The sequence below is a fragment of the Dermacentor silvarum genome, chromosome 4 (assembly GCF_013339745.2).
Source record: "Dermacentor silvarum isolate Dsil-2018 chromosome 4, BIME_Dsil_1.4, whole genome shotgun sequence".
Taxonomy (NCBI): domain Eukaryota; kingdom Metazoa; phylum Arthropoda; class Arachnida; order Ixodida; family Ixodidae; genus Dermacentor; species Dermacentor silvarum.
This window is the reverse complement of record NC_051157.2, coordinates 214,876,981-214,902,441: the sequence shown is the minus strand read 5'-3', so window position 1 is coordinate 214,902,441 and position 25,461 is coordinate 214,876,981. Positions and strand designations below refer to the sequence as shown.

The following is a 25,461-nucleotide window of genomic DNA, read 5'->3' as shown; positions in this document are numbered from 1 at the left end:
ATCACGCGAGATTTTACCGACCGCGCTGCAGGCCACGATGACCTGGCATCGGTGAGGTATCGGATGGTCACCTTCCAGGAGATGACCACCTACTATCGCCTGAGCCGGAAGCTATGGCCTGCAGGCGACAAATCTCTAAGGGATACGAAGTCACTTGGCGGAGATTGCAAACGGGTACCTTCGCCAACTTAAATTTATACTCTAGGATTTATCCTGCGTTGTACTCTGAAGCACGGCCGCTGGATAAAAAAAGTTGTCGAGTTTCACCTGAAAGGCGAAGCATCAATTGCGATAGCAAATTTGAAGACAGCTACGGAGTAATGATAGACAGTAATTAAGACATACGGAGTAATGATAGCAGCTTTATCAGCTGTATAAACTTGGGCATGCAGCAGCACCGGCAACACGCAGAACTGTTGTCGACGCCGTCGGCGTTTTGCCCGCGTTCGCTCAAAATGCGTGCAGCGTTGGTGACTGTTGCCGGAACCTCTGATATAAATCGGCACTTGGTGCCGCAGCTAAACGTCGCCTCCCTTCCCTCCCCCTCCCTCCCCTCCCCCACGGCCTCTCGCGCGTCGGAAGAAGGTACGTTTACTCTACATATATGGTGATTGTAGAAGAGGAAAGAGAGAGAGAGAGAGTAAACATTTTATTGCAAAAATAAAAGGTAGTAAGAGTGTGGGAGGGACCCCTAGTCCGGGGTCCCTAGAACGATCTCAGCGACAGCACGGGCCCGTTGAACTAGGGCCCGGCGGACCTCGGGAGGCCCGTCGCGGAGGGCATCCTCCCACAGCTCTTTGATGCGGAAGGGGTGCAAGATGACTGGCAGGGGAGGGAATAATTTTGCGGTGCACTCCACGGTGACATGGAACGCCGTGGGGGAGCTTCTACAGCCCGGGCAAGAGTCTGCGTAGCGGTCAGGGTAAAATTTATGTAGGGAGAGGAGATTAGGAAACGTGTTTGTTTGGAGTTGGCGGAGCGCCACCTCTTCCTCTCGCGAGAATGACAGCGGCGGCGGACCCATGGTGTGCCTAGCTCGTGTATAGTATTTTAATACGTCTCTGTATGTGAGTGGGGAGACCGCCTGATCTGGACTCCGATCCTCTTCATGCCGGGCAGCTCGGAGGGTAATTTCTCGAGCGACCGCGTGTGCGCGGTCATTACCCGGCAGTGAGGCATGGCCAGGAGTCCAGAGCAAGTGGATGCGCTGTGGGGCAGATGTGTCTGTGTTTGGGGACTGGTGTAGGATGTGGAGAGCTGCCTTGGAGAAGCCGCGTCCCGTCGAAAAGGTGCGGCATGCCTGCTGGGAATCGGTTAGGATATACACCTCCCCAGGAATCTGGAGAGCGTGTCGCACAGCAAGCGCTACTCCAAGGACTTCTCCGTGTCCAGGTGTAGAATTCCGTAAGGAGGCGGCCGTAATAAACGTTTCAGCGCCATCCAGCACTACCACGGAATACCCGTTGTGGCACCGAGCAGCATCCGTGTATAGGGTATTTGTCAAGGAGGAAAGAGACGCCTACTTCTGCAGCCCAGCGCACAGCGCAGAACGCGCGTTTGTTCTCCGCCGTGCGTTCACTCCCCGTGAAAGCGCGCGTCCCTCGCGCCCTTTCACTCGCACATACAGCGTTGGGCGCGCGGCGACGATTTCATCTCCATTGACGTCATACGGAACCTCACGGCGACGGCGACGGCGACGGCGACGCCGACGGCAGAAATCTGCTTTTGAGTGTCCATATAATTGCTATCGCAATAAAAAAAAAAAAGGTGCGGCCTGCTGCGTCGCGTCACCGTCAATGGGCGAGTGCGTCTCGGCTAAGTTGACAGTGGCGGCCGCTGTTTTTGGTGAGGGCGCCACTGCTACGGTACGCAAGGCAGACGCCGGTTCATGCTACAATGTGGTTGCCTGAGGATTTATGCGTGTTGATGTCCATTTTTCGTGCGCATTCTCGTGTGCTTTTTTGTGTGATCGTGTGTGTGAGCAGCTTGCCTCATGTTTCTTGTGCTTGACTACGGTTCTTTGGTGTGCGCGTGTGTGGCAACCGGTTTTATTGGGATAGCAATTATATGGACACTCCAAAGCAGATTTGTGCCGTCGGCGTCGCCGTCGTCGTCGCCGTCGCCGTGAGGTTCCGTATGACGTCAATGGAGATGAAATCGTCGCCGCGCGTCGAACGCTGTATGTGCGAGTGAAAGGGCGCGAGGAACGTGCGCTTTCACGAAAAGCGAACCCACGGCGGAGAACAAACGCGCGTTCTGCGCCGTGCTCCCTTAAGGGCTGCAGAAGTAGGCGTCTCTTTCCTCCTTTACAATCACCATATATGTAGAGCAAACGCGCCTTCTTCCGACGCGCAAAAGGCCGTGGGGGGGGGGGGGGGGGGAGGGAAGGGAGGGAGGCGACGTTTAGCTGCGGCACCAAGTGGCTATTTATATCAGAGGCTCCGGCAACAGTCACCAACGCCGCACGCATTTTGTGCGAACGCGGGCGAAACGCCGACGGTGTTGACAACAGTTCTGCGTGTTGCCGGTGCTGCTGCATGTCCAAGTTTATACAGCTGATAAAGCTACTATCATTACTCCGTATAGCTCTCTACAAATTTGCTATCGCAATTGATGCTTCGCCTTTCAGGTGAAACTGCGACAACGGCTACAAGCGGTACCCGGTGAATTGGCTCAGTTGTGCAGGCATTGCACGGCTGAGTGACAATATATTGCGGTTTTACAGCGACGCCGTTTACCGCTAAGCCCCATTCCGCAACCCCCGCATGTGCTCCCAGAGGCGGTACCCTGGGCGGCTTGCGTTCGCGGTCATGAATGCAGACGGTACGATTGGACAGGAAAGGAGACGATCGTGCACGTGGCCTGCGCTTCTGCGGTTATAACGTCACGCGCGTTCGTGAGGGGAGGGGGGCAATGTGCGGCGACAGAGCTGCAGCAATGGAGACGAGTAGGGGGAGAAGGGGAAAAAGTGTGGCGACGGCGCCTGTGCACGTTTCCTGCGCTTCTGTGGTTATAACTAAAGTCCCTAGATGTTCTGCTCTCTTTTAAGTAGGCAGCGGCATCTACCTCCGTCGGCAGCCATGTTCTTCCTAACCTCCTGAATAGGCGTATCCGCGTAGATAGCATCCGACCGTGAACGGCCGCCTCTGCGCCGCATGCGTCAAACATAAGTCTCAGGCATGGGGCCAGATAGTCAAATACGAACCCAAACGCGGCTTAGTACTGCACTGTCAAGGTCGAACGCGAAAGTAGTCTTTACGGCGACGCCTGCCGCGTTGTATTGCGGTCGCGCAATACGACGCCTGCCGCGTTTCTAGCTGCGCTCGCGCCGACCGAAGAAAATCATTTGCACAAGGAAAAGAGAAAAGGATAAACGCGCACAGAAACGCTGCTCACTATAATGCGCCTTAATCATCGGTAAACCGTGAATCTTCCGTGTAATTCGCCCAGTCTCGCCGCACTAAATCGAACGATTGACTTCCACCAATGACACGCGCCATATGTGACGTCATTCCTATTTTATAACAGCGGCCTTCATTATAATTGCACCATCTCCCGCTTAAGGGGACGCTCGCACAAACGCGTTTGAAACGTGCAGTACTCTCTAGTAAGGGGGAGAGGCCACAGCGTCTTACGCAGCGGTTTACACATGCCGGAACGTGCACCGCGTTTGCCGACGCCATCACATGACTGCTGAGAGAGTATAACCCCCGTATTCATAAACGCTCCTCGACTTGAACTTGACTTGCCGCCGCCTTCAACGCGTTTCGAACGCGCTGCCCAAGGCTGTGGCAAGTCAAGTTCAAGTCGAGGAGCGTTTATGAATACGGGGATAAGGCGGAGAGGCCACAGCGTCTTACACCAGCTTCTTACACGGGCCGTAACACGCTAGCACAAACGCGTTAGAAACGCGCAGTCGTTCGTTAATGTTGGGTATTTATTGTCATCGTGGTGCGTGTGTCCATGTGCGCTTCATGTGCGCTTCATGGCGTAGTTTCTTAAAGCTCGCTTTAGCTTGGAATATATTTTCACTGCATCCCGTAAAGAAATTTCTGCTGCACTGATAGACACATTGTTTCCTGTTCCCCATTATCGTGCGCCTTATTTGGAATGTTGCTACTTAGATGTACTCAAGCGTGTCCGTCGAATGATCATTCCTCCAGGGATCAAAACCTTTTTCTTTAAATTACATTCGGCAACCCTTCCTGTCAAAACCTGGTTAGAAAAAAGGGGCTGTTTCGTGCCGTGGTCTACAAACTGCCGTTTGTGTCCACATGCTGAAACGATTGATCACTGTTTTGTCGATTGTAGGGATGCCGTGTTCTTCTGGGACATTCTCCAAAGAACACTTAAAAAAGATTTAGACATCACACCATACACAATTCGTTTCTTACCTTTTAAAGATTCCTGTGACCCACCATATGACATGTTCATAGTACTTGGTCTGTATAATCTTTGGCGCAGTAGAATGTGTGACAGGCACGCTGAACCACCGCGAAGCACTCGGTCGTTTTTTCGGGAATCTGCTGCCTACGTTCGTAGTGTGTACGCTGCTCAAGAAACGGCGCCGGACTGGATGCCTTTATTGGACGCGTGCACATGCTTGCCTGACTTTTGAATATGTACCTGTAGCGCCTTGTTTCTTGTGTTGCTGAAGAGTCTGCTCCCATGTAATAAAGAAAAAAATGTCACAGTTTCGCCCTAAGGGCGAAGCAATGAATGCGATAGCAACACAGCAATGTCATACGAAGTAAGGTGAGCGGCTTTGGTAGCAATATGAATTGTAGTAAACATGAGCTGATTAAGTAAGCAGGTGTGCTGCGGCGTAAGTAGACCGACATGAAGAGAGACTCGATGACCACGAGGAGGCGCGTGTGAAACGGTGGTGTTGATGAGAAGCGCTTCCCGTGGGCAGCGCGTGCGAAGGGACACACCTGTAGCGCTGCACTGCCGACCCGGGCAGCATTGCATGTGTACCGTGCGTTGGAAAATGTGGCCCGACTATTACTAACTGATTGAACAAGCGTTATGTGAGCGCGCACAAACAAACATGAATAGATCACACTGAATGACTGCAGACAACGACTGTCAAAACACTGGCAGCAAGCGCATATATATATTACGCCGCAGCAGCGGGCGAAGGTACGTGCGGTCTATCGCTTCAACGGAAACTGAGCGGCGAATGCACGGCGCATAAAGGTCAGAGCCGTGTGGAGATAAGAGACGGTGCGGACGAGCGACGAGCGCGGTTGTTGGCAGCGTAGAAGTGCGCCCCCCCCCCCCCCCCGCGCTCCCTCCGGCGCTGGCTTCCCGCTTCCTTGCTTGCGCGTGGGTGATTGAGTGCCTTCGCTCTCCGTGATAGCGCGCGTCCCCGCACGCTTCCGCTCGGGCATACGGCGAGCGGCGAAGATTTTATCTATAGGGAACCTCACGGCGACGGCGACGGCAGAAATCCGGTAGAAGTGTCCATATAATTTCTATCGCAATAAAAAAAAGCGCTTCATGTCGTACTGTGTCGAAGCCCGGCAATAAAGAAAAAAAAAGCTTCATGGCGTAGTGGTTAGCGCCGCGCGTTCGGAAGCGAGGGGTCCCTGGTTCGATTCCGCTCTACCGACACAACTTCCGGAATTTTTTTTTTCATAAAAGTAGACGTGGCTACCTACTACTACTACGACGACGACTACTACTACTACTACTACAACTACATACTACAGAGGAGGGACAGACCCACACCCTAAGGAGCTTCGCCCCTAAACTATCTAGGGACTTTAGTTATAACGGCAAGCGCGTCGGAGTTGTCGGCGTGGCTGTAGCAGTGGTTGCGGCAGATGCACGGGAGGCGTAGTGTGGTGCCGTATGAAAAAAATGTATGATTGCATAATTTATGCAGCCCATGTATGCAACCTAAACAGCTTCGCTGGTAATCCGTCGCCCATATGAATGTTGTGGCGTCACGAATTTTTTTCTAGCGGTGTGATGCCGCGAAGCTGTTGTGTGCCACTGTGCAACTCGAACGCGAGAAGATACGCTACTGTGAAGTACCACGAATTCCCCTGCGATCTACAGCGTCTGGAAGCGTGGCTGAAGAATATTTCTCGCCAAGGGCCGTCAGGGAAAGGAAGCAAGTGGCAGCCAAGCGACAGGTCGTTGGTATGTTCATTACATTTTACAGAGAATGACTAGAAAAAGAAAACGAAGCTTAGGCTTTTGCATCCTACTGCGGTCCCAACTGTGTTTCCCGGTGATCCGCCGTACATGCAAAAAAAGAAAAGAACGCGCAGCCTAGGAAATTTTTTTTTTCGAGCCAAGGAATAACAGCGGCCGCAACTGTTAACTCAGCCGACACGCGTCGCCAACTGACGGCGACGTGACGTAGCAGGCCGCACCTTTTTTTTAGGTAAAAAGAGCCATGAATGGATTGATGTACTCCGGGCTGTCCAGAAGGCCCACGATGCGGCGGTCAGGCTTGGTCTTCCCGTCCCAACATGGGAGTGGCCCGCAGTCTTGCCCGTATAAAAACGGGTGAAGATTCTTCCGACTACCTACCTACATAGTGGCCGTGCCACTACCAGCGCAGAGAGAATATTGAAACGTGCGAGCGGAGTTCGGTTGAAGAGAAGAACGAAGCTGGGCTGGATCGGGTGCGGCGCCTTGAAAAACAGTCCACGGCGCCGCACCCGATCCAGCCCAGCTTCGTTCTTCTCTTCAATTATGAATTATTCCTATTATTTCACTTCTTTATGACGAAAATGCTTTACCTCAAAATTAAGAATAAATCTCAAATTAGGTTTTTGTTAAATTTTTTATAAACATAGTAGAAACCGCCTGCTTCTTGGCCAATCCCCCGCAGTGGGTATGCACCAAAGTTTGGGAAACAAGACAAGACTGTTTTCGCTGAGCGATACCTTCGCATTCATCATCTTGTAAACAAACGCGATCCATCGTTTTGAAGTCGTCTTGAAGAAACACGTAAATACACTCGCTATTATTCGTAATAGAGCACTTATTTTCATTTCATGTGAGTCGAGAGGGCAGCCTCCATGGAAAGCATTGAGGCTCACTCTACAAAAGATTGGCACTCCTAGGGCAGACTTATCACATATGTGGGGTAATCGGCACTTATAATAAGGACTTTGATATTCAACCTGTAATGTGAAACTATAAAACGCGTTATTTACGGCCTGATTAGTGTCATTGTCGCACGTACAAACGCGGCTGTTGAAACGCTTCTCCGTAAACGCTGTACCCGAGCAGTGGCGCCAGAGCGGGCCCGAGAAGAACTAGGCCCGAGACGCCGTTTCGGCGCCACGCAACGGGCCGCACCTTTTTTTTTAATCCAGAGGCCGTGTCTGAAGTCTGCCCCTGGTGCCACAACATACCAGCGGACATTAGTCATGTGATATGGGCGTGCCCGGCCAACCCACCGCCGCGAAAGCTTGCAATTTTAAATAGCGAGGATTGGGAGGTGGCTCTGCTCAGCTCGGACCCAGACCAACAACATCTGGTTGTCCAGCGGGCTGAGGAGGCGGCCAGGACCTGCGGGCTCCTGCCCGCTTAGTGACCCTTTGATCCTTATTGTCAATAAAGTTTTACGAACGAACGAAGGTTGAGCGGAGCGTTGGGGTGCGTCTTGCCGTTTTAATGCGACAGCGTTAAGGGCCCCATGTTGCAGAAATTCCGGCGTCGGTGTCAGTGTCGGCATTAGGCATCGGCGTCTGGTGTAAAAAGCTTGGAAGGCGCGTAAGCTTCGCTTTTAAGAGTGGAACGCGATAGCATTCAGAGATCCCTGACTGCTTCTCAGGCTTCCTGAAAACTGCAGCTTATGCAACCGTAATGGTTACCGGGAAACACTGGCGGCGAACGCTATGCACGAAGGTTAGCTTTCTGGTGGAAACTCTTGCGTGGGCCCATCCCAGACGTAGTGCATAACCGCGCCAAAAAAAATCCATCATTTTCAGGTTTGCGTTTTTGTTTCACATTTTAAATATTTCAGTCTGGGAAGAGTTAACATAAAAGGCATGCGCTGTGGGTGTTCTGTTTCGTGACATTTGTTTGTGGATTGCCATTCTCAAAATTCTGAAGTATAGCTTTGTCAAGAATGTAATGCGAGGTATGAGCAACATTAGTGATAGAATGGTGTGGCAATATAACCCGAATATGCCGCACGTCATATAGCAAGGCGTGGTATATACATATACCTGAATATATGCTGAAGGCCTGCGTGCTTGGGGTTGATTTTCTCGGCCGCGGTCGCTGGCGCCGACGCCGGATTTTCTGCGACACGGGGCCCTAACGCTATCGCGTTAATAATCTTGCCGAACCACATCATCCCACACCACACCGACTGGGCGGGCCGTTCGCATGGCGCAAGGCGTTAGTGAACAAAAATTGACTTTCTCAAAGTTAAATCCGTCAGAAAAATCGTATAGTACGAATTAACCACAACCTACAGACGTGATAGCGTCAGATTGTGATTTGAATATACGAGAAAAACAGCCTGATAAGTAGCCAGGGGTCTTTGAATGCTATCGCGTTCCACTCTTAAGGGCGAAGCTTAAGCGTCCTACACTTCTGATGGTGCTTAGCTGTATTTTGGTTCTAGGCAACATTGAGAGGAATGTTGAAAACCGAGCGTTTCGAAATTTTGATCGGGCCGCATGTCGCAGAAAATACGGTGTCGGTGTCGGCGTCAACGGTGTCCAATAACGCTATCGCGACCTTTTAGGGGCGAAGCTCCTTAGGGTTGAGCCTTGTCCCTCGTCGCTCCGTCGTAGCCACGCTAATACTCGCCGCTCCCGCTAGAGGCGCAGCTGTGCTCTCTTCCTCTTTCTCTCTCGTTCCCGACGCTCTCTCTCTCTCTCGTACGTAGCTAGGGGCGCTGCGGTGCACAAGGGCGTAAAGCCCCTCAATAAAATAAAAGTAGCGCCATCTCCTCTCTCCTCCGCCTGCGCCGGCTTTCACTCTCTCTTCTGTCGACCGTGGCTCCCTCTACGCGGGGCTGAACTAGCAGACACTTTCCAAATGAAACGCTGTGGCTACGTGTCGCTCGCGCTCTTGAAGTCGTATTTTGATCGGAATTTTTCGCGTTATATTATGACTGGCTGCCGAAACAACGACAGGACGCATAAATGCCATTGCGCTTATATGGCTGTACTATTATCGGTGATACAGTGAGTCTAAAGCCTCTAAGTCGGGCTTTAACTGAGCCATGCCACGCGCGACCTCGGCGTTGGTTCATCTCCGCGTTTCAGTAGCTCCAGTCCCTCGTTGGACAGCGGCTAACGTGCACAGCGGGCCTCTAACAATGACTACGCTGCGGGAGTGAATGATCCACCAGCTGTATATATGCAGTTGTCTTACAGGTTTCATTGACCGATCATTCGGCGGAAGCGGTCCGTCGATAAGGAGGCTAGTAGCTTCGCTCGCTTGGAGGAAGCTTTACACTACTCCACACATTTTTTTATATTTTTTTGCGTATTTGAGTAGCGCGGCAGCGGTCATCTTACAGGTGTATGCGAGGCTGCTTTTGGGCATCATATTGCCGCTTGCATGTGCTGCGCGCGGGTCCGAGAAATTCTGCCCTGCGTATTGTATCTACTATCTTATCAAATGCAGAGCAGAAACGATTAGTTAACATCCAGGTTTGTCCTGGCCACTGACAAAGCCACGAAGGAATGAGTTAACTCTATAATCAAGGGCGTTGCAATGTGTTAGCGTTGCTAGCAGTTCTTCCGGGGGATTGTTCGTTTTCCAATATTGAATAACTGAATTAATGCACCCGCAATAATTCTGTCATATAAAGCGAAGGAGCAAGCTGTCACAATAATGATCCCCGGTTATATCAAATGTGGAGCGAATATTCTTTTTATCCATGCGTATGAGCGTTTGGCAGAGGACATGACAGCATTCAGGTGCCCTTGCGCTATGCATACTTTACGCTGTTTCCACATTTACATTCGCATACAACTCAAAAACGCAGCAATGCCCCTCAAAGGAGGCCAATGGCTTCCTTTGTTGACATGTCATGACGTCGCGTTTAATCTCCTCGTATCTGCTAATGCGACATCGCAGAGAGCTGATAGCGGCAAGATAGCCGACCACCGAGTTGAGTTTTTGCTGAAGGCGCGAAGTCGCCCTAACTAATTATAGCCCTAAAACGTTCGTCTTTCCGCAGGTAAGCGCCCATTTTTCCTTACGTACCGTCGCCGCTTCGTAACATACTGCGATACACTCAAAACGTGCCGTTCGCATACATTCAGGCCACCCAAACACAAAGCCATGGATTGTATAACCGAGTCAACAAAAACCACATGCGTTTGAAGACATGATGAAATCCGGCCACGAAAGTTTCAAATGCAGCGCGAACATGCAGCGCGAACAATGCGGCATTTAGGAGGAAGAAAAACTAACGAAGCCTCACACAGCAAGTGGCAGCATGTGAGATTAGGGATCATTGAAGAATCGCTCGCTTACCTCACACAGCCGGGACCATAGTGTTGGGTTGAAATCAGCCGGGCTGATTCTTTGAAGCCAGACCTTCCTCTGCGCCGCGTCTCGCTTCGCAAATGGAATCCGGAAGAGTCGCTTGCCGTCTGATTCGCGTGTTCTGCACCCGAATGCTAGGATACATGGCATCGCAAACACTACGCCTTAAAAGCGCAATGGAGACGCGATGCGTGGTGCCTCCATACACCGCTCGCAATGGTCTGGCCCCGCGATGGCGGCGGGAGCAAAAAACAAGCAAGAAAATAAGCGCGCGAGAGCACGTGACATTATTCGGCCAATTGGAGGGCCGAGCGCCGCCAGAACGGGCAGGAGAGGAGGATAGCGGTGATCTTCAAAACATGGCGCTACTTTTGTTTTATTGAGGGGTTTTACAAGGGTATTCGTTTCTCTTTCTCTCTCGTTCCCGACGCTCTCTCTCTCTCTCTCTCGTCCGTAGCTAGGGGCGCTGCGGTGCACAAGCGCGTTCATTCCAGGCGCGCGCTCTCTCTCTCATCCGCAGCTAGGGGCATTGCGGTGCACAAGGGCGTTCGTTCCCGACGCGCGCTAGATCTCTTTCTCATCCGTAGCTAAGGGCGCTGCGGTGCACAAGGGCATTCATTCCCCATGCGCGCTCTCTATCTCGTCCGTAGCTCTGGTATACCCGAATGATCCCCCGGTGCTTCGCCCAGTCATCATCATTCACGTCGTGGATATGCGGTGATTTTTTTAATCCAGCGGCCGTGGCCAGTCTATGTTTGTCTAAACTGTCCCTGCGTCTTTTGTGCACTAAAACCTAAAATAAGTGAAATTAACGCAGTTCATGCAGTCACCGGTGCGCATGACATGTAAGCAGAGCGGAGCTTAAGCAACGCTCTACTAATGCTGTCTATTGTACCGGCTTTCCTAACACCACCGCGACATCTTCAGTGCGAAGATCGCCCACTGTTTCACCTTTCGCCATCTTACACACAATTTACCAGAATTATCCTCCGTGAAATTGAAGCAAAGGCTACTGCTAACATGTGTACCAGCCTCAACGCCAGCGACTCGAACACGGCAGCGGTTTCACTCGTGCAAGACATCGTGCCAAACGAACTCGCAAATCTCAATGTTGTTCAGGCTGCTTGCACCATCGCCAGTCCCACGTCTGCTTCTGTGCCGTGAACATGGTTCGCTCATTATCAACAACGGTTCGCTTCGTGCTCTCGGAACCCGGGTGACTTGAGAACTGAGGATGATTGGCTATCTGCTTTACCTGCTGCCGCGTCGGTCACGTTGTCCGCTATTGTAGAAACCGCTGCTACAACAGTTTCGAGCAATTTTCTGCGACACATCCACCCAATTCCGACGATGCCATGACATCGTCAGGCAGTTTGCTGTTACCGAGAGTTTACCAGTCACGTTCGCAACCTCTCCGCGCTCGTGCACCCGTTCGCCACCACCTCGACGCCGGCCGTCACCGATCAGCAGCGGCTCCGGAAAGTCAGGCGATGCAGAGCCCGGAGGTAGCACTGCATTCACTACTGAATCTAAAAGCCCTCTAGTCACTCTACCGATTCGACGATGCATACTCGACGTTGAAGTTGAAGGCGTGACCACATCCAAATTAGTCGACAATGGGGCTCATTGCTCTGTTATGAGCTATGGCCTTCGCCGTCGTCTAAACGAAGGTGGACCCGCCGTGGTTGCTTAGTGGCTTTGAAGTTGCGCTGCCAAGCACGAAGACGCGGGATCAAATCCCGGCCGTTGCGGCCGCATTTCGGTGGGGGCGACATCCAAAAACGCGCCTGTACGGTGCATTGGATGCACGTTAAAGAAACACAAGTGGTCGAAATTAATGCGGAGTCCCCCCCACTACGGCGTGCCTGATAATCAGATTCTGGTTTTGGCATGTAAAACACCATTTGTATTTTTTTAAGGAAGGTGGCTCTGTATCAAGTTCTAATGGCTCTGTACCGTATTCTGATTTGTGCTGCCAGCATGACTATCGCCGGTCACCCAAGAAGAAGAACAACAACAACTTAATTGATGAGTAAAACACTCAATGGGTGGAGCCCCTAGATAAGGGCCCCACTGGCTTCCCCGTGCCGTCTTGCTCGTCGGGTGATGGCTCTTTGGACCTCTTCTAACTTCTGTTTTAACGCGGCAGCGTTAAGGGCCACAGAGTGTTGCAGAAAGTGCGGTGTCGGTGTCGCCGTCGACGGAGTTTTCCGTGAGCAAAAATGTCGGTATATATTTAGGTATACTTATATACCACACCTTGCTATATGGCTATAAATAAACATCGTACCAGCGCACAAATAAACAAGAACGAGAAGAGAAAGACAACACGAACGCCGGAACGCACGAACGCCAACACGAACGACGTCTTTCTCTTCTCGTCCGTGTTTATTTGAGCGCTGGTACGATGTATCATAATGCTAATCCATAGCCTCCTATATTTTTTAATGCCCGCCGAGTGGCGAGCAGAGCAAGGCGCTCCGCCCGTACCTTCTAGTTCATGCGCTCGCCACCACGCCACGCTGCCGCCCCATACCCAGAGCAGACGACGCGACTACTTTGTTGCGCGCGTGCTTGTGGAGAGAAACTTGCGCTCGTATTAGAGATGGAGCTGTGAAATAAATGCGCAGGTTGCACTCGTGTTTGTTCATGATGTACAGGGGTGATGGCAAGAAACGCAAACAGTGCGGCGCGATGTTTTCATCCTGCTGTGACCCTGGTGGAAATAAAAAGATGGTAGAATAGTTTTATTCTGGTGCTTTCTAGTTATCATGCAGGCTGCAACCACTCGAAAAGAAATGCGAAATATCAGAGAATGTAGGTGCCGCACTGTTCGCGTTTCTTTCAATCCCCACAGTACATTGAAAGCAAGCAACACGAGACATATTGTGAAAACTGCACCTTACACTTAGGCCCCCAGCTGTGAGATGAAGCTCACAGTTTCAGGGTCTTTCGTGACAGTGGCTTTATTGCGAACACGTTGGCGACGTCTTGTTTGTCTGTCGCTTTCAGAGCGAAATTGATGAATATTGGGCGAAAGAACTTCGTAAGCAACAATTTGAGCAAATTCTCTTGGTGCCCTGGCTTCGAACACATCAAAGCTTTGTGCTCGCGGAGGATTTCGGTAGCATTGTTCACAGCCTCCTTTAGAGGGTGATGCATACGCCTTCTTCTTGCTACAAGAACTTCTACGAACTTCTGTAGTGCGTAGAGAACATCTAGAAGTTGTGCGGACGGGTAAAGAAGTCCACCGCGGTCTTGGTGTGTAATGAGCGAGTCCGATGGTGTCGAGGCGTTTGGCTTTGTTAAGAGCGCGAAGCACTACACACATTCGAAGTTTTCTCGTACGGCTCTTGCGAGGTAGCCACCAACCATAGCCAATGCGGCCACATCTGGAGTGGGAAGTAGAGGCTTACACGGTTTAGTCGCTCTATGAGCTCTCTACGTGCATCTGCAGGGAATTCCTCGCTGGTTTGCTCCCTTGTGTTTTTCTGTTGCGGCAGCGTTGACAAGCAATCACTCTCTTCTGCTGCCATTATGTTGCTTGTACTCGACGCCGATGCGATACCGGTCTTGAGGGTTTTCTCAATGCCTGTGAGCACGGCGCGGACGTCGATTTGGTCATTTGATCCTGCTTATTTCCTGAGCCAGCCAAAGAACGACTCGATTGGGTCCGATGACATTTTATTCGTCAAAACGAAGCGAAAAGACATCTCTTCAAGAAGATATCTAATGCACTCAACGTTCGAACGAGTTGTGATCACAAGACCCTCATAAGTTTCTTTGGTTAGAAAGTTCTTTGCCAGGCACTGACTTTTGAGATCGGCCAGGTAGTCGAGGAAGCTTGTCTCCAGCCAGATTAGTCGTTCACCGCCTGCAGATTCAAACTGCTTGCAGTCAGCATTCTTCTGATGTATGTGCTGGGTACAATTACTCACGTCCATGAGCACGAGCCAGCGGTGCACGGTGTCCGTAAATTGCACCGTCGGTCCAACACCCGCGAAGCTTGCGTCGCACGTGTGGCCCGCCTGCTCTTGCAAGAGCTTCATAGCAGCTGTCACGGAAGGAGAAAAAACTTGCACTGCTCTCTGCACGTTCATTTTTTCCATATTCGTAGGGAATACGTGCTTTCTCGTCAAAAATCGTACTGGCTTTACAAGGCTGCCTTGCTGCATTCTGTAGAGGCTCTTCAAGTGGTTCGCTGATATTTCGCCGCCTTTTCCGATGTCACGGGACAAAAACTGTGATCGCACGTTTTTGATCAGGTGGCACTGATCGAATGCAAGAAAGAACTTTCGATTCGGTTTGCCAGGGTGGTCAATGCAATGCTTGAGGCTTCCGTTGCACAGAAGTTGCATAGCCAAGACATTGATCTTGTGGTTGTCTGTGACAATGCGCACGACGAAAAATCCTATTTCTTCAACTTCCTTCAGAACGTGTCTCATGAGCATGTGCAGCTCACGACCAGTGCAGTTTCTCGCGAAAAAGTACGCCACGGGTATTTTGAACGAAACTGAAAGGCCGTTAAGGACGAAACACAAGAGTGAGTTGGCCAGCACAGGCTCATTTGTTGTTTCTTTGGGGAAGTTCACACCATAGTCCACTTCGCCGATGAAGGCATCTCTTTGCTTGTGATACAGTAGCCGTTGTTTGACGCGCATTTCGTCTACAATTAAAGAGCATCCCCTCGCATGCAACGAGGGATGAGAAGCGACTTCTGCAGACAGCCTTTGCTTCACGAGTTCGGTCATGCCAACTTCTCCACGTGATGAGCCCATAAAGCGCTCGAGGGTACTTCGACAGGGAAGCCGAAGAATATCTGTGCTCCTTACGTGTTCGTATGCACTAGTCGAGAGGTTATGCAAAACCACAGCATGGCACACTGTCACTTCAGACCACGTTGGTTTCTTCTTCGCGAAATTCCGAACTTGTTCCACTAATATTGAAACAGCCAGGTCTTTCTCTTCCGCTTTCTCCACAACTTGCAGGAATGGAGAAACATAGCATTCTTCCTTGAGCTTTTGCAGTTCCTGTTTGTACTTATCGACGGTGTTCTTGAGTCGCTCAATTCGTGCGTTCAAGTCTCCCTCCTTACGTCTCCACTTTCGTTTGTCCATTGCCGAAACCGAGAATAATGACGACACCTGCACAGCTCTGTCCACCTGCACGGTCGTAGTGATGCAGCGCTCGCTTGCGCCGTTTTCCAGAGGTAGCGGCAGTTCGGTTGCGGAGCAATCCATCATTGATAACTCTTGAGAGGCGACGTCGACGCACGGCAAGTCATTGAGAGGAAGCGAAGGAGACTCCAGTTGGCTGTCAACTGCTCTTCGTTTCGGCGGTGGTGTGTTCACTGGCGCAGATGCCTCACGTTTTATCACAGACGCGTCGCTTCTCTCTCTATTTTTCGGAGGCTGCAGGTACGCAGGATACTCTTCGAAAATGCTGAGAACAGCGTCTTTCTTGAGTTTGCGAATTTTGCAGCCCTCCTTGAAGTCGGAGGAACCGAAGTGTCGGCTACATACAGTCGAGTAACACGACGTCGTATTCGGTGTCCAGTCGTCCCGAGAAATGACCTTTAGCCATTTCGCTCGCAGTTCCGGATCGCTTGGTATCTCGTGAAACGATATGCCCGGCGTCCGTTGTTTGCTCGAAGACTTGCAGCGTGGTACGCAGCAGTACGGCATCTTGTCGGGCGCAGGGCACCCCAACTGATTCCACACTGCGGATAGAAAACCAAATCGGTATGTCGAAAGTAATGCAGCATGAAATATTGTCACGTAGGTGACGGTGAGCTGCCTGGCACACAGGTAGACAAAAAAGTAACACTGCGTCGACGATGAACTTAAAATAGAATTTATTGGGCAAACTTGTGCCCCTAAAGCAAGCGAACTCGGCAACAGCGAAAACAGCAAGCGCGCCTACGGCGTTCGTCGGACTCTGGCAGCACGAGCGGTGGACAGGGGGGTGAATCTTCCTATACCTCCCATTGGTTCTTTTATAGCAGACGCTGAGTCGACGCTAGCGCCAAGGCGCACTTCAGTTAGGCCCTAGCGGATGGATGACGGTACTACGGTGGCTAAAAAAAGAAAGAAAAGCGGCGCGATTTTTTTTACCCTCCTCCTTTGGCTATAGCACTTTCTTTCTTTCTTTATGATAACGTTGTTCCGCTCTTTTCTCCTTTCCCTCTTGACTTTCCTATTACTCCTCGCAAGCCTCGCCTCACCCTCCCCTCATGCCATGCGCAATGCTCTTTTTTTTTATTTCTTTAGCTGTCCGCGGCCCGCTTTTTTTTCGCAGGCGTTATCAGACGCACTGCCGGACCGAGCGCGCGCTCCGCGCTCCTCTCCTGTCCGGCCGTGCCATTCGTGCATTCGTGCTGCGTGCTTGTGCGCAGTGGATTCTTTTTGAGTTTTCATGCACGCAGTCCCGTTCATTATTACAATTAAGCAAGCATGTGCACAAATTATATTTAAAAAATAATTCCACTTACAACACAACAGTCCTTTGAACTCACTTTATTGTGTTCGTTTGCGAAAACCAGAATTGGAGCAGACAGTGCAACACACTATAGAATGGAACAAAACGCGGATGGTGTTTCATGTACGCACATGTAAAAAACATATGTTGTAATTGATCTAGTGGCCAATGCACAGAATAGCTTCTCATGGCCTGCTTCTCGCTCGGTCGATAAAATCCACCTCCGTGAAGTGCGCCGAGCATATTCTGCGATTGTTGACCTTGTCTCTGGGCAAACCCATAAGGTCCATCCTTCCAGCGTAGGTTACAAAGGCTTCCATCCTGAAGAACAGCGAAGATCATAAATTATAACATCGCAGTTGGAACATACAAAACGGAGCTCGTTTCGCGTCGCGGGAGAGTACTAGTTGTGATATGTCAACCTTAATTCTCAGAAACGCATTTTTAAACGATGGCGACCAATTAGCTAGAAATGAGTGCAAAGCGCACACCTACACACGTGTTGCTTGCGATACGCACAGGTGGTACTATATTTATCAGGAGCTTTATGTTCGCTGCTCGTTGGCATAACGATTTACTGCATCGTTGTGGTGTTTTCAAATCAGCCAACTGCTGCCTCACCACCGGACAGCCACGTACGACTGCCCATAATTACTATGACAAATAAAAACCGGGAAGTAAACAGCACTGTGCTCACCTGTTGTCTTTAGGGATGCGGTAGAATTTCATGTCGCATGGCGCACTTCGTCTTGATGTGTTCGTACACCACTGAACCACACACGAACAGCGACAGCTGCCAGACATGGCAGAAAAAAAAGCCAACAAACGTGCAACGCTAGGTTACCACACGGACCACACTGCTAGCGCGGAAGGCGAAAAACTGACCGTATAATGCCAGAAAAAAATATTCTGCCGTTTTGGCCGTTATCAGCACGACCGACGACGAGCGCGGGCCGCGCCGCCGATAGTTGAAGGCGAGAGAGAAACGACAAAGTTGAGAGAGGGTTGACAAGAAAAAGAAAGGTAAAGCAATTTTGGTTCCGCATCCATCTCATGGATGGCGCTGCAATTCGCGTGGACAAAAAACCAGCGGAGTTTCCGGGGCCGGCGGTGGACCCGTATTTATTAACCCTTTTCGCGGAGCAGTTTGTTTTAGAGAAACGAGATGGCGCTCACGGCGGCGCGCCATACCTCTCCTCAGCGACCGCGCACAAATACGAATCCATTACCGCTTCTACTTTGCTTCTGTGCGATCAGCTGTCGGAAATGCAACTGAGTTTTCGCAAACACACTGTGCTCCAATCATGCTAAATTTAATTATGTGGATTGAAGACGCGTGCAGTAGTTGGCTGCAAAATAGTGACTGGCATGTTAAGGAATGGGATGAATCTGTGTGGCCAAGTTCGCGGACCGCTGCTGTACTGTCCAAACGTGTTACCGGCACTACGTGATGTACGGCTTTTCTCGAGGATACAGAAATTTGCTCATCCGCCAGCCTTGTATCGCTAACCTTCAAAGAAAGGGCTTCATCCCCAGAACGTCGGCAAAAGTGAGTACCACTCGTTAAACAATGACAAAGTGAGTAGCACCGCTTCCTGTCATAGTAAGTTCCGCGCACGTTATCTATAGACATCTTTCCCAAATGGCAGGAAAACTTACGCCCACTCTATCGCCGACGTATCAAGAATAAGTGAATGGGCGCACACTTGAATATATGCGCACTGTATACGCACAACAAATGACGGACTACACCGATGGCGCACGAATGGTCGAAGCTGAATGTTTCGTGACGGTCTACAAGAGTAAGCGAGTTACTAGCTGTAATATATAGTTGCTACAAGGTATTACAATGTACAAAACAGCTATGTTTCAAGCCTTGTGCGCAGCAAGAACAAATCTATGGGAACTGAGCGCACCCGCGAGCGATTAGGCAGAAAATAATCAGATAGTGGCCGCACCGAGGAACTTCACTGAGTCAGAAACTGACAAGCCACTGCTTCAAAATATTTGCCGAATAAAGAACAAAGAGCAAAACACTCTAATCCTGACTGAATTGAATTCATGAGCGGAATGTTTGGATAGCTTGGAATACATATTTAGCCCCGCTTTTAGAACAAGCACCATATGCGCTGCTTGCGCCGTTTGGACATAGCTTAATCAGCTCCGAAAGCGCTTTTGCATGTTCTCTGAAGCTGTGATCAAAGCTTCGTGTTGTCCACCCAGTCACCGTCTACGATATCTCCGAAAACAGAGGTTTTCTAAGCCGCGCCGGCGTCATACACTTCCATTGTAAACAAGGAGGCAACGGAGGCATTTGAGGCAAGCAATGGACGCGTCCCCACGTGATCAAACATGGCAGCGCCCACGAGATCGCCGTGAAAAGGGTCAATACCCTCTTGCGTCCAAGATCGAAACGCGTCAAGCGACGCCGCTCGCGTCGGCAGGAACGCGAGGCGGAGCTTGCGTTATGGGGTGTGGGGTGCGAGCGCCTCTTGCGGAGAGGGCAGGCGTAAATCGAGAAGGAAGGGGGAGGGCAGCGGACGGCCTCCGCCGCTCCACTGCGCGGGCATTAAAAAATATAGGAGGCTATGGCTAATCACAACCAACTAGCCTGGTTGTCCACGCTTTGCTATATGGCATGCTGTATACCCGGGTTATATCGCCACACTATTCTATCACTAACGTTGCTCATACCTTGTCTTACATTCTTGACAAAGTTATTCCTCGGAATTGTGAGAATGACAGCCCGAAAATAAATGTCGTGAAACAAAACGCCGACAGTGCACGCCTTTTATGATAAATCTTCTCAGATTGAATTATTAAGAGGGCAACACAATAATAAAGAACACCGCCCAAGCACTCCGTACACATGGTTATAACCAGCGAAGCTGAAGCGTGTGGCCCCGGTGTTTAGCAGTGGGTTAATCCCGACGCTGTGTTGAAGCGTTTGTCAATTATTGGTTACATGTTTGTGTTTCTAGTGAAAAGCAAGCGTGCTTGCGTTGTAGTGCACGTTAAAGAACCCCAGGTGGTCAAAATTAATCCGGAGCCCTCCACTATGGCGTGCCTCATAATCAGAACTGGTTTTGGCACGTAAAACCCCAGAATGAAGATGAAAAGCAAGCGCCAAAGGCGGGCGGATGCTGCTAACCACGACGCCGAGCTAACTCTATATCGAACGCATGGGACAGCGGCGAGCCGAGGAGCCGGCGTTGCGGGCAGAGCAGCGTCAACGTGGCAATGGCGGGAACGCGTTCGCCGGGGCCAACGCCCGCTTTCGGCGGGAGTTTCTCGAGTGGCACTTTGGCTTCGGCTGCGACGAAACGTCCACGTTGAAATCGCGAAGTGGAACGCAAGCGCCAATGGTGGGCGGATGCTGCTAACCACGACGCCGAGCTAACTCAAGATATCGAACGCATGCTTCAACGGTGAGAGCCGAGGACCCGGCGTTGTGGGGCAGAGCAGGTACGACGCAGAGAACGACGTCACTAACGGCGTTGCCAATGGCGCGCGCACTTGGGTGCGACGTAGAGAGTGGCGTAACTGACGGCGCAGCCAATGGAGACGCTTATCGATACATGGGACGAACGGTTTTGTGTTTCGCCTAGCCATATACAGCTTTCGCTGTAAAAAGTGGGCAACTTGCACTAGTGGTGCAAGGCTCGAGTAAACAGCGGAGCTGGTGATCGACCTAGCTTCTTCCATCTGCTGTTGTTTAGCAGCAGATGCTTCGGCGCGATACTCCTGATTAGCACGCAATCGCCGCATTCGTTCTCGGATGGCGGCACGACGAGTTTTCAGCATGAGCGACTTCTTCTTCGGGAGTCTAGTACTTCTTCGGCCGTCCCATGTTACATTTACTCAGGGCGAAGTCTACGAGAGTTGGGTGTGTCGCCGTCGCGGTGGCATGATCTTTATAATCACTGTGACGTCATGGCCAAGCTTCACAAAATGTCATTTCTAAGCAAAGCAAGAATTGCGGCACGAAGCAATTAGAGAGTTTTAGAATTGGGGCCCCAAGCGCCTTGGGGCCCCAAGAAGATAGCGTGCCACAACTGAGCATGCGCAAAACGCAAGGCAGCCTTAGGTCTTTTGCGTTAGGGTGAAGCAAAGACGCTAAACTCGAGAAATAGCATGGGTTCCCAAGCCGCCTTGGGTGGCTCACGCGGGCGACGAGCAGTCGCGTGATAGCCAAGAAAGACATACGAGCCGCAGCCATTCGGAGCTCGGATCACTCAATCAAGTTGGTTTTAGAGAAAACTTGCCGTGATCTGGGTGATTTTTGGCGTTCATAGAGGCAAAAGACTCAGGGTGACGCAAGAAGACTCTAGTTGCACTCGGGTCAGCGTCTTTTGACCCCCGCCCCCTCCCTTTGGATTAAGAATGGCCGAAAGAAGTTGCACAAACAACATAGTCATTATTTTTATTGCAAACATTTCCAAGCCTTTTTTTTAATTAAAGATGCATTTTTGGTTTCACTTGCAAGAAGACCCTTCTTGGGTGTTTTTCGCTTTCAAGCGCCTTCTACGTCCACCACTTCGGCGTCCCGAGCGCGCAACCCAACGCTGCTCTTGTCCCAATTCTAAAACTCTGATGCTGCCCCGATCGCAAGAGCAACCAACGCAACGCGGCTTGGGGCCCTAAGGCCTTGGGTCCCCAATTCTAAAACTGCCTAATGACACGGCTGGGCGAAGCTGGGTAAGTGATTGATTGCTAGGCGACCGTATTGACGGAGCGGGTCTGCTGGAACGCGGTGTCGGCATTGCAACGCAGTGGAACACGGTGTCGGCTACAGTATACTAGATCTTCTAGTACACTGTAGTGTCGGCATTGCAACGCGGTGTCGGTGTTGCAAGCTGCGCTATGCAACGCACAGTGACGCTATCGCTGGCGCGACGGCGGAGGAGCGTTGCCGGAGGTAGGAGAAGCGAGAGAGAGAGAGGTTTATTTGAAGAAAGGCAGAGAGGTCGGCTTGGGCGTTAGTTTGCTCTGGCCTGCTACTCTACACTGGGGAATGGGGGAGGGGATAAAAAGAGCTATGAATGATGATATGATAAGGAGGTGCGTATATACATGTCCATCGCGTTGAGGTCATACTAGAGTCGTGTATCAAGTCCAGTGGCTGGAATGCGGCTGCATTTCCAATTGGCAGGAACATTTCGTGATTCCCACGAGGTGTTATAATAGGACAACAGGATATGTTGTGCTTCTGTGCCAAGATGACGGAGTGCAGCGTAGGACAAGCGAGGCGCAGCTTCGACTCTGCGCCATCGCTTGGCTAAAAGCTCATTCACACCGGCAACTGACAGCGGTCGCGCGAGTCGCGAGCACTCGCAAATGGTCGCAAATGGTCGCTTTTCTCAAAAAGCGACTATTTTGGGTCAGTCGCTCGCTGCTCGCATTTTCAGTCGGGCGACCACGGTCGCAAAGCTGCTCAACCAATCAGCGCCGCGCCGAAAGTGGTGTTATGCGTTTTCATCCGGCGTCTTCCTGCGTCACACCAAATTTATTTTTATTTATTTATTTATTTATTTATTTATTTATTTATTTATTTATTTATTATTTATTTATTATTTATTATACCTCAAAGGCCCCAGAGATGGGGTATTACATGAGGGATGGGCTTAGTTTAATAAAACAGTGATTCCAGAGCAGCCTTGAAGTGATGTGCGTCGGAGTGGTGCGTGACGTTGCCAGGCAGACCGTTCCAGTCGCTTGCAGTTTTCACAAAAAATGATCGTAGATGGGAGGTAGTCCGCGCCGGGGGAGGATACACGGCTTTTCTGTGGTTAATGCGGCTGGACTGACGATGAGCTGGTATTAGCTGAAATCTTTTTCAAATGCCTTTTCAAAGTCTACGAAAATGCCACCTACAAGCACGTTCAAGTCGAGGTTAGAACTTAGATCATGAAGAAATAAAGCTAGTTGAGTGTCACATAGCTGAAATATAGCTGAAATCTGGAGTGTTGAATGATAGAATTTGTGAAAAAGACACAGTCTAGAAATATGACGTCGTGATTCTAGATTAGTAAGACCGGCACGGGTTTTTAGTTCAGACACGCTTGCATGATAAGAATATTCAGAGTAAATAAACCGGGATGCACGGTTTTGAACTGATTCAAGTGTATTAGATGGGTTATGTTGATGAGGATCCCAGACAGAGCATGCATATTCTAACTTAGGGCGGACATATGTAACATAAGCTAAAAATTTTACTGATGGGGGCGCAAGTCTTAAGTTCTGGCGGAGAAAACCGAGGGTTCGATTCGCGGCATTGGCTATGTTAATAACATCATGTGACCAAGTTGAAAAGGTTATGCCGAGGAATTTATATGAGTCAACGGATGATATTTCGAAGCCGTATATGGCGTAGTTCCCTGACTGGTGATGCTGTCGGCGATGGAAAGAAATTAGTGAAGGGGGGGGGGGGGGGGTTGTATTGAAAGAAATCAACCATTCGTTACACCATAATGCAATGCGTTTTCGGTCATTTTGAAGCAAATCCATGTCTGAAGTGTTAGTTATGTGTCGATAAACTACACAGTCGTCTGCGCACAATCGAATATTAGAAGAGATTTCAGTAGGAATTGTATTAATGTAAATAAGAAAGAGTAGTAGTCCGAGAATTGTGCCTCGTGGTACGCCCGAAAGTACGGAAGATCGTTAGATGGCTGCCTGTTAGCAAATACAGACTGTTGCCGCTTAGTGAGAAAGCTACGCATCCATGCAGTGCAGTACAAATGGATTAATGTTGAGACGGGGAAGCTTTAGGAGTAGCCGTTGGTGTGGAACTTTGTCAAATGCTTTTTCAAAGTCTAAGAAAATGCCATCTACGGGCACGTTCAAGTCGAGGTTACAACTTAGATCATGAAGAAATAAAGCTAGTTGAGTGTCACATGAAATACCTTTACGGAAGCCATGTCGAGCAGGATGAAATAGGTTATTGGATACTAAACAGTTTACGATCTGAGATTAAATAACATGTTCCATTAGTTTGCAACAAACACGGGAGAGTGAGGCTCACCAGTGGACAATGCAATGTCTACGCCACTATGCAGACTACAGGCCCGTAATTGGTGCCTTCCTTGTGATGCTGGGACTCAGCAGTTGCAGCAACGTGTCGAATGCACGCGGTGACATTCGCTGGAAGCAAAAAAAAAGCACAACACAAACCCCGTTTTCCAGCTGCCATTCTTTGGATGAGTACGCCACCTAAAAGTGAACCGCGGGTGAACAGCTTGGCTTTAATTAATATTTAGCGCCGATTCCCACGCAACGCGAACTAGAAATTACAACTTACTCTCAATAATACTCCTCGCTATGCGCGCGAAGTTCGGGCAGAATGGGGCTTGCGTGGCCGGCCAGTTCTAGCCTCCCGTTTTCTTCGGAGGCTTCCGCGCTGCCACAGAACTGCAGAACACGTCAGCACATTGACGGCGTCTTCCTCTTCGCTCGAATCAAAATCCATGCTTGTTGCCGGAACGCGAAACCAGCGAACATAGTGCTAGCGAAGTGAACGCGAAACCAGCGAGCATAGTGCCAGCGAAGTGCGCGCGAGCTGTGTAGATTCCTAGAGTCGTCGCTGAGAACGATAACCTCCGGGATTGCGACTTGCAGGTCGCGCTCAGCCGGGCTTGCTGGTGCGAGCATCGGTCGCCTTCAGTCGCTTTTTGGTCGCGAGTAGCAAATGGTCGCTCGACCTCGTCGAGCCGCCGGTGTGATTGAGCCTTAAGACTTCCTCGGCTCTCTGTGCAGGACCAGATCGACGCCGGCGATTGTATTCTTATTTGGCCACGCGGCGTGATTCCCGGAAAGCGGCCTCTTGCTCGTGAGTGCGGTTCTTCCTCGGTCTCCTCATGGCTGCTACTACCGCCCGCACACTACCAACCCCGCCATCACACCTGCTACACGGAACCTTTATGGCAAGCGGAGCAGGCGCGCTGCGCGCAGTGTCTAGGCGCGGAGTCTTGCGAAGCTATCGCACAGCTGGTATGGGGTTGCTGGCAACGTAGTGACATCATAGCTTGGCGAGGTTTAGCGGCTCGCGGCACAAATTACGGCCGGCTTAAACAGCTCCGCTCTTAAAACCTGAAAATGATGTTTTTTTTTGTTTTTGTTTTTTTTTGTGTGTGTGTGTGTGGCGCGGCTGTGCACTACGTCCGGGAGCGGCCCACGCAAGAGGCGACGTTGATACTAGAAATCTCGCCTTCGCGCATACGTTCACCACCGGCGTTTCCCGGATAACATTACGGTTACATAAGCTGCAGTTGCCGGGAAGCATGAGCACCAGTCTGGGATCTTTGCATGCTATCGCGTTCCACTCTTAAAGGCGAAGCTTAAGCGGCCTCTAAATTTTTTAGTTGCGGTTCTTGTTCGCTGTCTTTATGACGGTATTCGTGGTCTGGACTTTTTAACAGCCTAGTCTGCCCTCATGGATTGTGCGACCGGCTTCTCACAGCTCGAGTTACATCACCTGACACATGATCCAACCACACGTTT

At 50.5% G+C, this 25,461-nt stretch overlaps 1 protein-coding gene and 1 pseudogene across 1 annotated transcript in view; one reads left to right on the top strand and one right to left on the bottom strand.

Moving 5' to 3' along the window:
* Positions 1-25,461, top strand: part of LOC119450941 (acid phosphatase type 7-like) — a 278,007-nt gene that overhangs the window by 9,408 nt on the left and 243,138 nt on the right. The gene's annotated exons all lie outside the window — the stretch shown is intronic.
* LOC125944927 (uncharacterized) lies at positions 13,420-15,200 on the bottom strand (annotated as a pseudogene).